The sequence below is a fragment of the Muscardinus avellanarius genome (assembly GCF_963383645.1).
Source record: "Muscardinus avellanarius genome assembly, chromosome: 14".
Taxonomy (NCBI): domain Eukaryota; kingdom Metazoa; phylum Chordata; class Mammalia; order Rodentia; family Gliridae; genus Muscardinus; species Muscardinus avellanarius.
In genome coordinates, this window is record NC_137800.1 from 48,835,187 (window position 1) to 48,850,880 (window position 15,694).

At 43.2% G+C, this 15,694-nt stretch overlaps 1 protein-coding gene across 2 annotated transcripts in view; it reads left to right on the forward strand.

The window, feature by feature from the left end:
* RBPMS (RNA binding protein, mRNA processing factor) overlaps nt 1-15,694 on the forward strand; it is a gene marked incomplete at its 3' end in the record, with an annotated part of 210,385 nt that overhangs the window by 141,388 nt on the left and 53,303 nt on the right. The window lies entirely within an intron of this gene.

Sequence of the window (15,694 nt, forward strand, 5' to 3'; positions counted from 1 at the left end):
TGGGGTATGATCCCTGTGGTCCTGAATCCTTGGATATGAGAGTTGGTTCTCAGTATTCATTTTACTTTGTTGAAGGACATTGGTTTGTGGCTTTGGAAAAACAGGTTATTAAGAATAAAAGAAACAGGTCTTAGATTAGCCATGACTCTAGGGGGACTAGTAGATACACACAGAATAATTTATATATTGGAACAGTTATTGCAAACTAACAACAGAAAAGTTGAGGAAATTTGGGACTTCCTGTTTTATTTTATATGCATGTGTATGTGTGTTTGTGTTACTCAAGATTGAACCTAGGGCCATTTTACCTCCAAGCTACAGCCCCAACCATATTTTATTCTTTATTTTGAAACAGGGTCTCACTAAAGTGCAGAGGGCCTTAGAAAGTTGCAAAGGCTGGTGGGAAGCCTGCAATCCTCTTGTCTCAGCCTCCCAAATACTGGGAATTGAAGCGTACACCACCATGCTCGGCTTCCTGTTTTAAATTATTTGGATAAGGACACTGGCTAATTGCTAAACAAGTCTTTTACCCCACATGAATGAGCTTATTCGGTTAAATGTCCAGTTTGTGATTTCTGTCTTTGATCGAGTAACTTAAAAAGCTTTGTCTTAATTTTCTTTCTCAAGCTCAGGCAGTGGCCGAAGTGAGGCATGAGACAGGTTTTAATCCCTTCATTGCAAAGCCACCGTGATTTAATGTGGCAGGGCATTTGTGGAGGCCCAAGTTACTTGCACTTATTTGGAATATTTCTGTCCTATTGTTCTTGATCTTCTTCCCAAACCACATAATCCTGGTCATCTTCCTGCCTTCCCTGACAATACGTTTCAACTCTTCTTACTGAAATGGAAGGGCACGTGGCTCCTCCCCTCCACCCCGTGTCATGTGCGCGCAGGATTTAATCAGGTCCTCGTGGAAATTACAGTTTTTGTTTAGTTCAGTCACCCTGAGAAAGCTGGTGCTGATCAGCAGAAACCAACAGATAAGTTTCTCCCTCAGCATGTTTTAAACAATGTTTTCTATGAAGCCAGAAAGTCACAACTGAGAAAAAAATTATTTATCTTTCATATTCTGGGGAAACGTGAAATCTGTTGATTTGGGAAGAAAATTATAACCAAAGTTTATCTTATGGTGCAATTGCATTGCAGAAGGATATAGGGACCTTTCTTATATTAATTCATAATTTTAAAGCATCTTGCTCAGTGCTTTGCATATTTATTTATTTATTTGTTGCACGCGTGTGTGTGTGTGTGTGTGTGTGTGTGTGTGTGTGTTCCTTGGGACTGAACCCAGGGCATTCTACCTCCAAGCTATACCACCCCCCTTTTTTGGAAACAGGGTCTTGCTAGGTTGGTGATTCTTACTAGCTGCTGAGGCTGTCCTCCAGCCTGTAACCCTCCTGTCTCAGCCCCCAAAGTACTGGGAGTACAAGCCTGGTGCCACCACACTCGGCTATATTGTATATGTTTAATAAATATTTATTACAATGAGTAGATGAGTAAATAAACTGAGACTTAAATTTGGCTGTTCTTAGAATTACAGGCACATTCATACAACTCTATTTCTGTCCAGAGTTGCTTCTTTCTCGGTAGGACATCAGAAAAGAGTATTTGGTGAACGCCTTTGCATTTTTAGTGACTTTTGTCTACCTCCGATCTCAGAGTCGCTTAAAAAGATGAATTCAAACAGGAAGTGTAATGCTTGTGACAAGTGGGGTGACAAGGGAGGCCACCTCCTCCACTCACTCCGGGGCACAGAAGCTGCAGAGCTTGAAGGAGCTGGCCCTGCACAAGGCCCTGCAGTTGCAGGGGAGCCCGGGGCCCAGCTCAGCCCTGCCTCGGCTGGCTCTGCTAACTCCCCTTCCCCGTGTACGAACAGCTTAGAAGAGCTCAGATAGTTTCCATGACAGGGTCAAAAATTTGGCCAGCTGCTTGTAACAAAACAAACTTGAAGCTAAAAAAAAATTTTTTTTCAAATAGCCAGCAGTTATTTCTTGAGAAAATAAAAGTTAGGATGGTTTCTCTTAATATAGCTTCTCTTTACTCCAGAGGGTCCCTGACAAGCAGCAACTCCGCTGTGACTAAGATCATCCTTATCACCCACTCGCATCCCCTGGGGACTGTGAATGTCCCCATCACACACACGGCATTCTTGCTTGCCTGTTAGCACATCGCAGACTGAGGACCCCGGGGTGGGTAAGTCCAGGCTGGCGTTTTTGTCAGCATTTTCGCTGCTGCAAGCCAGAGGCCTGACCATGTACCTTATAAGAACTGAGCTTTATTTGCTCACTGTTTTGGGTTCAGTCCATGTGAGCCTGGGAACCTAGGATTTCAAGGCACGGAGGTGGGCAGCAGAGAGAGGGAGAGAGTGCATGGGCCAGGGGAGGAGGAACCGTAAATAACCATACACAGCCCCCAAGTCACCCTCTCCAGCCACACTCTACCGGCCTGCGCAGTGGATTTATCTACTACTGAGAATGCAAGTATGCCCCACTTCCAACAGTGCCACCCGGTTTTTGTGAGGGCTGGGGGAGACCCCCAAGTCCAAACCATGACAGTTGGCAAATCCAGATGTGTAATCAGTGCTCAAGGTAATCAGTTCAGCTACCTAGCAGGTTATGGGCCATAAATGGATCAAGTCAGAATTTGGAGATTGGGAAAACCCTAATTATGTCTCCATTATAGGCTGTGAGCGAAATTTTAAAAAATGCTTAGTTTTGTTAATGTTTTCACATGGCTGAAAAACATTCACTGCCATCACTGAAGGAAGAATGTTCTATGATTTGATTATACAACAAACATTTACTTGAATTCTCAGTGATTGTGTGTTGAACTGAAATGAATGCGCCGCATGCTGGGCCCTCAGAGAAAGAACACTGCGGTCACTGCCTTAACAGGTCGCCAGTCCAAGAAGTCAGTGGCGGTCCACGTCAGGACACTCTTGGCCCTCTCTAAAGGATATAAAAGCTGTTCTGCAGCTTAGTGCAGATGGCCCCCAGATCCGACTGCCACAGATCCTAAGCACCGCCCTGTGCACTCGGGTCATCAAGAAGGAGGACACCACGTTTTATAGCTTGGGAGGGTAACGGGCGGCCTTGGCTTTCGCCTGTCACCGAGTCCTGGTTCTGGAAGTTATGGACAAGCTTTGTGACCTTTGAGAAAAACACTTAATCTTGTTTTACAGCTGTTCCTTCAACTGTAAAGTGAGAATTATGTTTCCTTCACATGCTTATTAGAGCTAAATAAAACAATATCTCGGGATTACATTCAAGATTAAACAGCACTATATAGAGCGCTAGGGGAATATAGTGTAATCGAAGTTTTTTTCTTTTTTTAACTGCCTTGAAAAAGCATCAGGTTGCTTTTCTTTCTTGTTTTTAAAGCAGGTGTTACCATGGCGTGATCATCACCACTTGTCCTTGCAAGCTGGGAGAAAAGATGAATGAAACTCACATACAGTCCCAGGGAAAGAGTACATCTCCCTAACTAAATTTATAATAACAGGATCATTAATTTGAACTTCCCCTTCCTTGACTTCCATACATAATAAAGTTTGAGGAAAAGTGTAAGTAAGCAGTTAGTAAGAGATATGGGAGTATGACTACAATGTACCAATTAAAAAAAAGAATATTCTAAAAGTAAAAAGCACACACACAAAGTAAGATGGAGGCTGAGCGTGTAGATCAGTGTGAGAGCAGGTGCTTAGTAGAGTGACGTTCTAATTTGATTCCCAGCATCCAGAAAGGGAGAAAGATGGGAAAATGGCAAATTCTGTGAAGTTCTGCTAGATTACACATTCTCTCCAGTTCTGCAGTAGGTTTTTCAGGACAGTAGTGTTCTATAGTATAAGGACGCTGCTTTAGAGAGAAGGAGAGAGGGAGTCACCAGCGTCTGATTTTTGTTTTCTTCATCTACAGAATGATGAATACTGTGGGTTGGACACTCTGCCAAGCATTTTACATGAATTTTCTCATTTGCTTCTCAATGGCACTATTTTGCATTTGAAGAAACTGAGGCCTAAAAAGGCCTGCCCCTCTGTGCAGGTCACACAGCCCACAACTGTGGGCTGAATTGTGTTCCCTGAAATTCATAGGTTAAAATTCTAACCACTAACACCACACAATGAAACTATATTTGGAAAGAAGAGTTTTAAAGAGGTGGTTAGGTTTAGAGAACTAATCCAATATGGCTTTTGTCCTTACAAGAAGAAAAAGAGGCTGTAGGAGAAGGCAGCCACCTACAAGCCCCAGAGGCAGAAGCCAGATGGCTCCTCCATCTTGGGCTTCTGTCTCTGCCGCTGGTAGAAAGTACATTTCTGTTTAAGCCACCATGGCTGCAACATTTTGATATGGCAGCAAGAAATATAGCCTGGGTTTAAGTTCTGGGTCTCACTAGCATTTCAACTGTGTTACCTCACCTTTCTGTGTCTCTTTTTTTTGTCCCAGCTCTAAAATGGCAATTACAATTGACCCTTACCTATAGGTTCCTGAGGATTAGGTTAATGGTTGTATGGGAAAGCGGCGCTGGGCTTGCATGGTGGTGCACTCTTGTAATCCCGGTACTTGGGAGGTGGAGACAGCAGGTTTGCAGCCAGCCTTAGCTACTTAGTGAGGCCTTCCACAACTTAGTGAAACCCTATTTCAAAATAAAAGAATAAGCTGGGCGTGGTGGCGCACGCTTGTAATCCCCACGCTTGGGAGGCAGAGACAGGAGGATCGCGCAGGTTCGAAGCCAGCCGCACGCGCTGGCTTAGGAGACCCTGTTTCCAAATAAAAATGTAAAAATAGGTCTGGGAGTGTAGCCCAGAGGTAGAAGGGCTTCCAGGAACCCCAGTACCACCAAAAATATATATAAAAAAAAAGAATAAAATATAGGGCTGGGGGTGTAACTTGGAGGTAGAATGCTTCTGAGTTCACTCTCCCATTCCACTGTTCCACAAAATAAAAAAGAAAAGAGAAAAAGACCATATAGGCATCAGTCAGTGGCCATTGATATGACTGTGTGTGTGTGTGTGTGTGTGTGTGTGTGTGTGTGTGTGTGTGTGTGAAAGAGAGAGAAAGAGAATATGCATACTTATGTTCCTTTTATCTTTTGTAATTATGAGACCTATAGTTTTTTTGAATTTGTATATCTAGAATCTAGAAATACATGTAGAATTTTTTAAGATGTTACAGATTTTTGGGGTAGAATACTGCGGATTGAACCCAGGGGACTTCCTACTTTCAGACTCCCCCTGCAAACCCTATTCATTTTTTATTTTGAAGCAAGGGCTTGTTAAAATGCTGATGCTGACCTCGGACCTGCAGTCCTTCTGTTTCAGCCTCCCAGTACGGGGTTACAGGAGTGTGCTATCACACCTGGTTGATTCAGTTTTTATGGAGGAATTATCAAAAGGCTCCACAACTCTACAGCAATGCAGTTTTTCTGTATTTCAGTCCCCAGGGTTCTGATTTTATGGGGTCTGGGCCAGGACTTAACTCTATTTTTTAAAAGCTTCTTGGATGATTCTGGTGCAAGATATTTGAGAAATCCACAGTAGACTAAAGAATACAAAGTCAAATTCTCCTTCCTGCCCACTCCCCCCATGGCTCCCTTTTCCCTCAGCCAAGAGTTCTCTATCAAGCCAGTGTTCTTACATACCTGGTGAGCACATACTCCTCTGGGAATAATCAGACTGCTTCCTGATTAGCTTGCCATACCCGTGGACTTTCCCATGCAGCCAGTGCTGACCTGGACTTTCTTGGATTGAGTTTGCCTAAAGAGACCCTGTTAAAAGTTCTAGACTGTGAAGTTCCCAGCAATATTGAAACCTGCACTTTATCCTGTGGGTCAGAGGTTGTCTAGTGCCTGCATTTTTCCAGGGCAGCAGGGCACATAGCATGTGCCCTCAGACTCAGGTGTCCCCAGTGCTGCTTTGAAAGCATGCAGGAATGCCCTCAGTGAGGAGCTGGGCAGCCAGTACTTGGGAGGCTGAGAAAGGAGGATTACCAGTTCAAAGCCAGTCTCAACAATTCTAAAAGGCCCTCAAAAAGGCAGCTGGGGGCCCGAGAAACACCCAACAGTGGTCAGGAAGCCAGAGAGAAGGAAGGGAGACAAGGGAAAGAGACTAACCTGCACTGTTATGTAGAGAGGACAAGAATTTTCACTCTGAAAAGCAACTTGGGTATCTGTATGTGTGCGCGTGTTTTCCTATGGTGCTGAGGATTGAGCCCAGGGGTATTCTACCTCCAAGTACACCCCCAGCCCTATTTTTTTATTCTTTATTTTGAAACAGGGTCGCACTAAGTTGCAGAGGGCCTCACGAGGTAGCTGAGGCTGGTCGCAAACCTGTGATCCTCCTGTCTCGGCCTCCCAAGTACTGGGATTACAGGCATGCGCCACCAAGCCCAGCTCCAGTTTTTGTATTTTGCAATGTAAATAGTTTTATTTTATTCTGATGATAAAAATTCCATATGTTTGCTTCCCAGGAGAAAAAGGTTTCATGCAGTCCAGGAAAATGCAAAGAAAATGTGCTTTATCTTATTTTTATAATGATTCCTGCTTTCTACTATTATTAATTATTAATGATTATTGTTGATTCACTTCATTTTTTCTGGGTCACTTCAGAAAACAAGAGCTACCACTCCTAGGTGGTGGAGTACGCCTGTAATCCCAGCACTTGGGAGGCTGAGATAGGAAGATCTCAGATTCAAGACAGTGTGCAATGATTTAGCAACACCCCATTTTAAAATAAAAAATAGCCGGGCGTGGTGGCGCACGCTTGTAATCCCCGCGCTTGGGAGGCGGAGACAGGAGGATCACGCAGGTTCGAAGCCAGCCGCGCTGGCTCAGGAGACCCTGTTTCCAAATAAAAAATAGTAAAATAGGTCTGAGAGTGTAGCCCGGAGGTAGAAAGGTTTCCAGGAACCCCAGTACCACACACACACACACACACACAAATAATATAATAAATAAAATAAAAAATAATAATAAAATAAAATAAAAATAAAAAAATTAATAGGGCTGGGGAGCATGAGGCTACTCAGAGTAAATGTGGGCACCCCAGCGCGGGGAAGCCAGGCTTACAGAGCTCTGCTCACCTGACTCTCTGGCCTGTTTTTACGCGTGCCTGCCCCCAGTGAAGTCTGTCCCTGCTCTGGACCAGTTAGAAGCTTCTGCCACATGTGCGTTCACAGTGACATGCCATGGTTTTCATTTGATGTTACTTAAATTTCATAGTGACTGAACAACCCATTGACATTCTCCAAATTACCCCACCCTTTCTCCCCAACACCAGCCTGCATCTGTAGGCCAGATTGTCACATTGGAGAGGACACGTTCCCAAAGACCAGGACACATACTTGGCACTCCGGATCTGTGTAAGAGCCAGGTGCCAACGCCTTGGACACTGAGAAAGAAAAACACAAGAGAAAACTACAGAAAACAAGGATAGCCGAATACTCTTAAAACCGAAAACCTGAGCCACACATAGTGGCACATGCCTATACTCTCAGTACTTGGGACTGAGACAGGAGGATCACAGGTTGCGGGCCAGCCTGGCAACCTAATGAGGGCTTCATCAGCTTAGTAAGACCCTGTTTATTTATTCATTCATTCATTTATTTATTTACTATTTATTTATTTATTGGTGGTACAGGGGTTCCTGGAACCCCTTCTACCTACGGGCTACACTCCCAGACCTTTTTTTTTTTTTTTTTTTTTTTTTGTGGTACTGGGGTCCCTGGAAGCCCTTCTACCTCCGGGCTACACTCCCAGACCTATTTTTACATTTTTATTTGGAAACAGGGTCTCCTAAGCCAGCGCGGGGCTGGCTTCGAACCTGCGCGATCCTCCTGTCTCTGCCTCCCACCACGCCCAGCTAAGACCCTGTTTTAAAATAAGAAATAAAAAAGAGCTGGGGTATAGCTCAGAGGTAGAATGCCACTGGGTTCAATCCCCAATACCAGAGAAAAAGAAGGAAGGAAGGAGGGAAGGAGAAAGGAAAGGAAGAAAGAAAAAGAAAAGAAACCAGGATTAATGTTTTTGATTTAAAATTTTAAAAATTTACATGTAAACCCAGTACAAATACAGTCGTATCTTGTTTTGTGTGTGATGCGATTATTACAGCGTAGTATAGATGAACTAATCTGATCCAATTAGTTTATATTATAATTTAAATAATAGCCTATCTTTGATTATCAATGACTTTTTTTGGGGGGGTGGTACTGGGGATGGAACCCAGGGGCCTTCTACCTCCAGGCCACACTCCCAGACCTATTTTATATTTTATTTGGAAACAGGGTCTCTTAAACCAGCAGAGGTTGGCTTCGAACCTGCGCGATCCTCCTGTCTCAGCCTCCCAAGTGCAGGGATTACAAGCGTGCGCCACCACGCCCGGCTATCAATGACTCTTGATATTTTTCTTTGAATTCCTGTTTCTTTATCAAATAAATCATAGATGCCATAAGAATTCAAATCAACTTGGATATCATAGAGGCTTGTGTGTGTGTGTGGGGGTACTATGTGTGGTAGGTAGACCCAGGGACCTTATACCTTTAGGCTATACTCCCAAACCTATTTTATATTTTACTTGGAAACATGTCTCACTAAGTTGCTGAGAGCCTCACTAAGTAGCTGAGCTGGCTTGGAACCTGTACGACCTTCCTGTCTCAGCCTCCCAATGACTGGAATTATAAGATTGCGCCACCACAGCCAGCTTCATAGAGGCTTTTTAAATGGAAAATAACTCCCCACTGTGTTTTGTATACTCAGGTTATTCATTAACTGTGCAGGGAAATTAAAGCATGAAGAGAGTTAATCTACTGGGACGACCACAAAACAGGTAGCATGAACTGAATTCTTATGAAGCGCTCTTCACTTGCTCATTGTAAGGAAGGCATTTTCTGTTGTTAATGTTTGATATAGGTTCCTTGTTTATTCACTTCTGCCTCTCCATCCACACTTGTAATCCTCTTTTTTTTTTTTTTTATGGATTAAAGCCAGCCCCCATTCCCCCAAAATATAGGTGTGGTGTATACTGGAGATAGAACAGCTCCAGATTCAACCCCTGGCACCAAAAGAAAAGAGAATTTCATTCAATCTCAGTTCTTGAACACAGTTATTTTATGACTCCTGTGTCAACAGGGGATGTACAGAAAGCTTCTCTGCAGCTGTTTAAGCGAGGTGAATTAGCTGCTGTCTTCATGGCTCCCCCCCCTTTTTTTTCTGAGCTATATCCCCAGCCCTTTTTGTTTGTTTGTTTGTTAAAACAGGGTCTCACAAAGTTGCAGGTAACCTCACTAAGTAGCTGCGGCTGGCTGTGAACCAGCGATCCTCTTGTACTGGGATTACAAGTGTGTGCTACCATGCCCGGCTTCTTCATGGCATTTATACTAGAAACCTATAAACTGTTATTTAGACTTGGACATTTGGCGACATTTTCTCAAAAACTAACAAGATGAGCCTGTCACTTCAAGGAAAACAATAGAAAGTATCTGTTACAATAGGAAAATTCTAGCTTTAAAGCGAAAAATTAGAATTTTTGAAAAACCTACTACCATGAATTTGACTGTTTGTTTATTTATTTACTTATTTATTTATTGCAGTACTGGGGATGGGACTCAGAGGCATTGTACGTCAGATTGGTGGTGATATGAGTGGATCTTTTTCCACACAATGAACATTTGGAAGATACACATAACTCAGTGAACCAATATTTTTCAAATGACTAATGGATGCATCTTATTACCAAATCATATATGAGTAAAAGATCCATATAAAATACAAAATGAAGCTGGGCGTGGTGGTGCACGCTTGTAATGCCAGCATTTGGGAGGCTGAGACAGGAGGATGGCAGTTCACAGACAGCCTCAGTTACTTAGTGAGGCCCTCTGCAACTCAGTGAGACCCGGTTTCAAAATAAAGAATAAAAAAGATAGGGCAGGGGGTGTAGCTTGGAGGTAGAATGCCCCTGGATTCCATCTCCAGACCCGCAAAAAAAAAAAAAAAAGGAGCCGGGCATGGTGGTATACATTTGTAATCTTAGCATTCGGGAGGCTGAGACTGGTTCGCGGATAGCCTCACTTAGTGAGACCCTTTGCAACTCGGTGAGACCCTGTTTCAAAATAAAGAACAAAAAAATAGGGCTGGGGGTCCCTGGGTTCCATCCCCAGTACCACAAAAAAAAGAAAAAAGAAAAGAAAAGGAAAACAAAATGTTACAGTGGATCTTAATGTAACAGAATATGGAAGCTCATTGATTGGTCACAAATCTTTAAAAAGTACTCCTCATAAGTTTTGTTATAATATTAAATAGTAATATCCCCCATTGCCATAAAGGGACTACAGCTTGATTGTCTATCTACATAAGTTTGTGAGGCCTTTTTTTTTTCCTCCTATAATACAGCCCAAAAATATATTGGTGGGAGGTTGAGGCAGGAGAATTCCTGGTTCGAGGCCAATCTCATTAACTTAACAAGACTACTTTCCCCCTTTGGTACTAGGATCCCAAGCTACACCTCCAGCCATTTTTTAATCTGTTGGGTGAATACCCACACGAATGAGTGTGTAGATGCTGCTACAAGTTGGATTATGCATTGCATGCCGTTACGATACCTGCCTTCATTCTCAGATGTAGGCTGCATAGTTTTTGTGTCAGTGAACACTTATTTCTTTCATAGAGTTACGAACAGCACGATAACTTCTGGTTCTTGGCTTCCATGATGAAAAGAATTTCAACATGGCACCAGTCAGAGAAAAAGGCAGAGATTTTAACTTAAGCAAAGTAAAGATAGACATTAATGGGAAACTGAGGCCTTCTCATGAGAGCCCAAGAGTAGCTGTGGGGAGAAAGGCCAAGAGGTCAAAACATTGCCCAGAGTGTCTACAAGCTGCCCAAAATGGCCTCAAATGGTCCCAAATATCCCAGAGCTCCTCAGAGCTCAACTTTCTTACAGGGCTTGCTGGAGAGGGGTGGCCAGGTCATATGGATGGTAGGCTCCTTCTTTGAAGCTTTTTGATTCACAATAGGTGATAATTCCTTTGTGCCAAGAGTGCAGAGATAGGCCAGTTGGGTGTGGGGCTCTGTTAACAAAAAGTGTGACTTTTGGAGATCTCCCCCAAAACAGAACTTTGACAAAGGGTGAAGCTCTCAAGTTTTAATCACCTCAAGAATTTCCTGAGCCATCCTATTTTAATTTAAAAATGTGGGCCTGCTGCCAGGTGCATGCTTGTAATCCCAGTGTTTGGAAGGTTAAGACAGGAAGATCGCACAGATGTGAAGCCAGCCTCAGCTATTTAGTGAGGCTCTCAGCAACTTAGGTGAGACCCTGTTTCTAAATAAAATATAAAATAGGTCTGGGAGTATAGCCCGAAGTTAAAAAAGCCTCTGGATTCCACCCCCAGTACAACCCAAAGATAAAAAGGAAAAAAAATGTGGGCCTGCCCTCTTACGAATAAGCAAGCTCTGTTAACTGAAGATTTCAGATTTTATGTTAATTAATTAATTAGTTAATTTGTGGTACTGAGTATGGAACCCAGGGGCTTTCTACCTCCAGGCTACACTCTCAGACCTGTTTTATATTTTATTTGGAAACAGAGTCTTACTAAGTTGCTGAGTGCCTCACTAAGTAGCTGAGACCTGTGCGATCCTCCTGTCTCAACCTCCCATGTACTGGGATTACAACTATGAGTCACCACACACAGCAGATTTCAGATTTTAAAACCTTATCTTCCTTCCCTTCCCAATAAGTCTCCTTTCTACCTAAAATTTTGGGTTTTTTTTTTTTTTTCCTATTTTACCATATCAATAGTCATGGAATACCTTCGGCCAAGGCGCTTTTCCTTGGGGAAAGATTTGCAGGTTTGATGATTGCGTTGAGAGCAAAAGGAATGGAAAATTATTTTGTGTAAAGCATCTATACAAACTTACTCCCCATGTTCTTCTTCCTCTTCATCCAGCAGAGCATAACCTCTGGAATCATAGCTATACTGAGAAATAGTAGGGAAACATGAGCATCTATACTTAAACAAAATAGTTTAAATAGTGGCTGAAGGTTGTTGCGGATGAAATGTGTTTGGTGTGTAAGGGGAGAAGTAATTCCCCCACCACAACCACACAAACACAAAAACAGAAAAACCGTGGATTCTTGTCCTAAGCTAAGAATAAATATGCATAGCTTGGACAGTTGCTGAAGATTTAAAGAAGTTTATTAAAAAGATAGAAATACAGAGATAGTTACAGCCCTGTGCCGAGCGGGGCACAGGGGGGCAATTCGAATGAAAATACCACAGAACCCCAGTATGCTGAGTTCTTATCCTAAGTCCACGGCAAGTCCTTTGATCTAGACTAGCCCATATCTCTAGCCTCATCCTGTTTCTGCTATCTCTCCAGCCGGATTTGGGGTGGGAGGGGGAGCAGTCCTGTCTCCAAACACAAGCTTCTACCTTTTGTTTCATCCCCCAAGATGTGTGAAATTGTTTCTCTTTTAGAAATGTAAAGAAACTTTTCCTGGCTCCAGCCTTCCTTTTCTTTAGAAATGTAAAGAAACCCCTGTCCTGTAATTTACAAATATAATTTGTAATTTACAGATGTAAATTACAAGTCCATCCTTCCTGCCCGTACTGGCTTTTTTTAGTATACAGGAGATATATTTTCAAAATTGGAAATTGATAAGTTGGGTCCTGCACTCGGGCGACTTTGCGTCACATGACCTCTGCACGGGCAAGGGGGGGGCAAAACCCCCGCGAGAATTAGGCGTTCCCACGAGTAAACCCCCATCTTGCGAGATGCATACCTTGAAAAGGAGAGCCCGCATCCTCTAGCTTCAGACAGGTGCGCCCACCCCATGGTGATCCCCGGGAGAGCCCTGCAATTAAAACTTTACATGCCACGTGTACCAGACTTCTCTTGTGTTTTTCACACTCCGCTGTACCCACATATTTTTTATTTTACTCGCATAATTTTTTATTTTACTTAACAGAAATCTTTCCCAATACTGATACATTAATACGTTTTAAAACCTTTTCCCAATACTAGTACAAAGGTGGAGTAGTTTCTTTCTGTCCTTTAATGAAGTATCTCCCAGAAGGTCGGGGGACTCAGCTGGCCAAACATGAACAGCTTTGTACACAAAGTTATGGTGAGTTCCTAACTTTCTCACTTAAGTTGGACAAACATTTGAGGAGAGGTGAGAGATTAAAAAGTTGAATAAGGTACCTTTCTGCTCTTTTGTTTACACTAGAGCAAACCGGCCTGTTTGACCTTCAGTAGAGTTTAAAGGGAGTTACAGATAATGCTAAGTGCAGATGAAGATGATAATTACAGAAAAAATGGGGAAAGACCTCTTAAAGAGCTGTTGCTGTTGTTTTGGTACCGGGACTCGAATCTGGAAGTGTTCTACCTCCAGCAACAACCAGCCCTTTTTATTTTGAAACTGGGCCTCGCTAAGTTGCCGAGGCTGGCCTTGATCCTCTGATCCTCTTGAAGGTCTTTTAATCTTTTAGCAGAAGAGGAGAAAGCTCTCAGTAAGCAGAGAACAAAGCTGAAGAATCTTCAGACCTATAGCAGTGGCCAGGCTGAGGGTTCAGACTGAGTGTGGGAAGGAAGGGCTCACTAAAGAGCTCACGGTCACGTGCAGCAGAAGAAAAAGGGAGCAACCACGTCAGACAGGGACACTGTGTTCTATCTAGGAAATCCTTACACTCCAGGCAAAGGGTTTCATTCTACACACAGGAGGAACCATCTCGTACTTTTGGTTCATCACAGAACTCATCTGTGTTAGCTCTGTTACTTCAGAACAAAACAAACAAACCTGAAATAACCCAATGTGATGATGCACACCTTGGTCAGGCCTAGACAGGAAGGTTCAAAGCCAGCTTCAGGAACTTAGACTCAGCAACCTAGCGGGACCCTGTTTCTAAGAAATAAGTAAGTAAAAAGGAGTAGGGTATAGCGCAAAGGTAGATTGTCCCTGTGTTCAATCCCCTGTACCACTAAAATAAACAAGGAAGGAAGGAAGGCAGGCAGACCCCTGAAATAAGCCATTTATAAGGTAAGGAGAAAAGTTTGATTTTAGATCATGGTGTAAGAGGTTTCAGTCCATGTTTGTCTGTCCTGTTTCTTTGGGCCTGTGGTGCCCAGAAGATCATGTCAGGATCAGGTAGTAGGTGGAGGAGGGGGCCTGTTCACCTCACAGCAGCTGAGAGGTACACAGTGAGATGGGAATTAGCTGAAGCCTCAATATCCCCTTTGAGCGCATGCCCCAATGACCTAACCTCCTCCCAGTAGGCTCCACCTCTCCTATACAGGCTGGAGCCAGGTCTCTAACATGTGGGTCCTTGGGGCCATTCAAGATCTAGATGATAGCAACATCTCAGAAGCATCCTGCTTTCATTAGAAATACTTATGGAATAAGCATACTCTAGAGTTCAGCTGTCTTTAGTTTTTGTTTTGCTTACAAGACATATTTACTCTGTCAGATTCTGTAGGTCAGAATTCCAGGCCGGAGTTTGTGGGGGCCTCTGCTCAAGATCTCCCAAGGCTGTAGTAAATGTGTCTGCTGGATGTTGATTTCTGTAACAGTTGTGAAACTGTAACAGTGAGAGAGACCTAACCACAGGTTCTTGTTCTGAACTAGGTATAGAAAACACTAGCCGGAACTCTTGCCGTAAGCTTAAGCAATTTTTATTACAAAGATAGAAAGATAGACTATAGATTAAAGTAAGCACTACACCATGAAGGGTGACATAGTGGGTTGACTTGAAATCACCGGAGGTTCCTGGACCCAGGACATTTTATACCAGTAATCTTTTGCCCAAACTAGATCCACCCTTTCTCCAGGGCAGGTCTTTTGATGTGGGGATTCCTTCCTGTAGACCTGCCCTGTGTCTGGCACAGACCCCACACCTTTTGTTACACTCCAAAATGTGTTAGTTGATTACTGAAGTCTGTAATCTCTTGGAGGCCCATGGCTTTCCCCATATATCCTTGAGGAAGTTGGTTTCTCTTAGAAATGTCAAAGTCCCTAGGCTTCTAGGCTCTTTCTATTCTCTTGCTTATCACCCTAGGCCCTGGATCCTCTGCAGCCTTTTCTCTTAAGCTCTTGACTTTCTGATACAGACATTATTTTCACGTTTTGAAACCACTTCCCAATACTGGTACAATTTCTTGTTATTCTTCCATATACCCCCCATGGCTGCTGGATTGTTCAGGACATGGAGGCTGTACACAATTGGCTAGGAATACTATTTTTTAATGTAACCATTTCATGGCTCAAATGCAGTAACATGTACATCACTCACAATTTCCAGCAATGGGTAAGACAGGATTGTCTGCAGCTGACTGATGGACAGAGAGTGCAGAGAGTAGATGGTATGATGATCCCCTCACCTGCTTCTCGATAAGCCCAGAAAAATTTTTTCAGACAGTATGTCTACCTGTTGTGCCTAACCCAGAAACCTGCATTTATTTGGAAAGGAAGCCCTCTATTAAAATGTCCTACCCAGCTAGGCATGGTACTTGGGAAGCTGAGACAGGAAGATTGCAGGTTCTAGGCCCGCCTTAGCAAATAGTGAGACTTGCATTAACCTAGCAAGAGTCTAGTCTTTTATTTTTGAAACAGTTTCAAAATAAAAATAAAATTCACTGCGGGTGTAGCTCAGAGGTAGAATGCCCCTAGCTTCAGTCCCCAGTGCCACCAATAAAAGGAGGGGGGAATGGC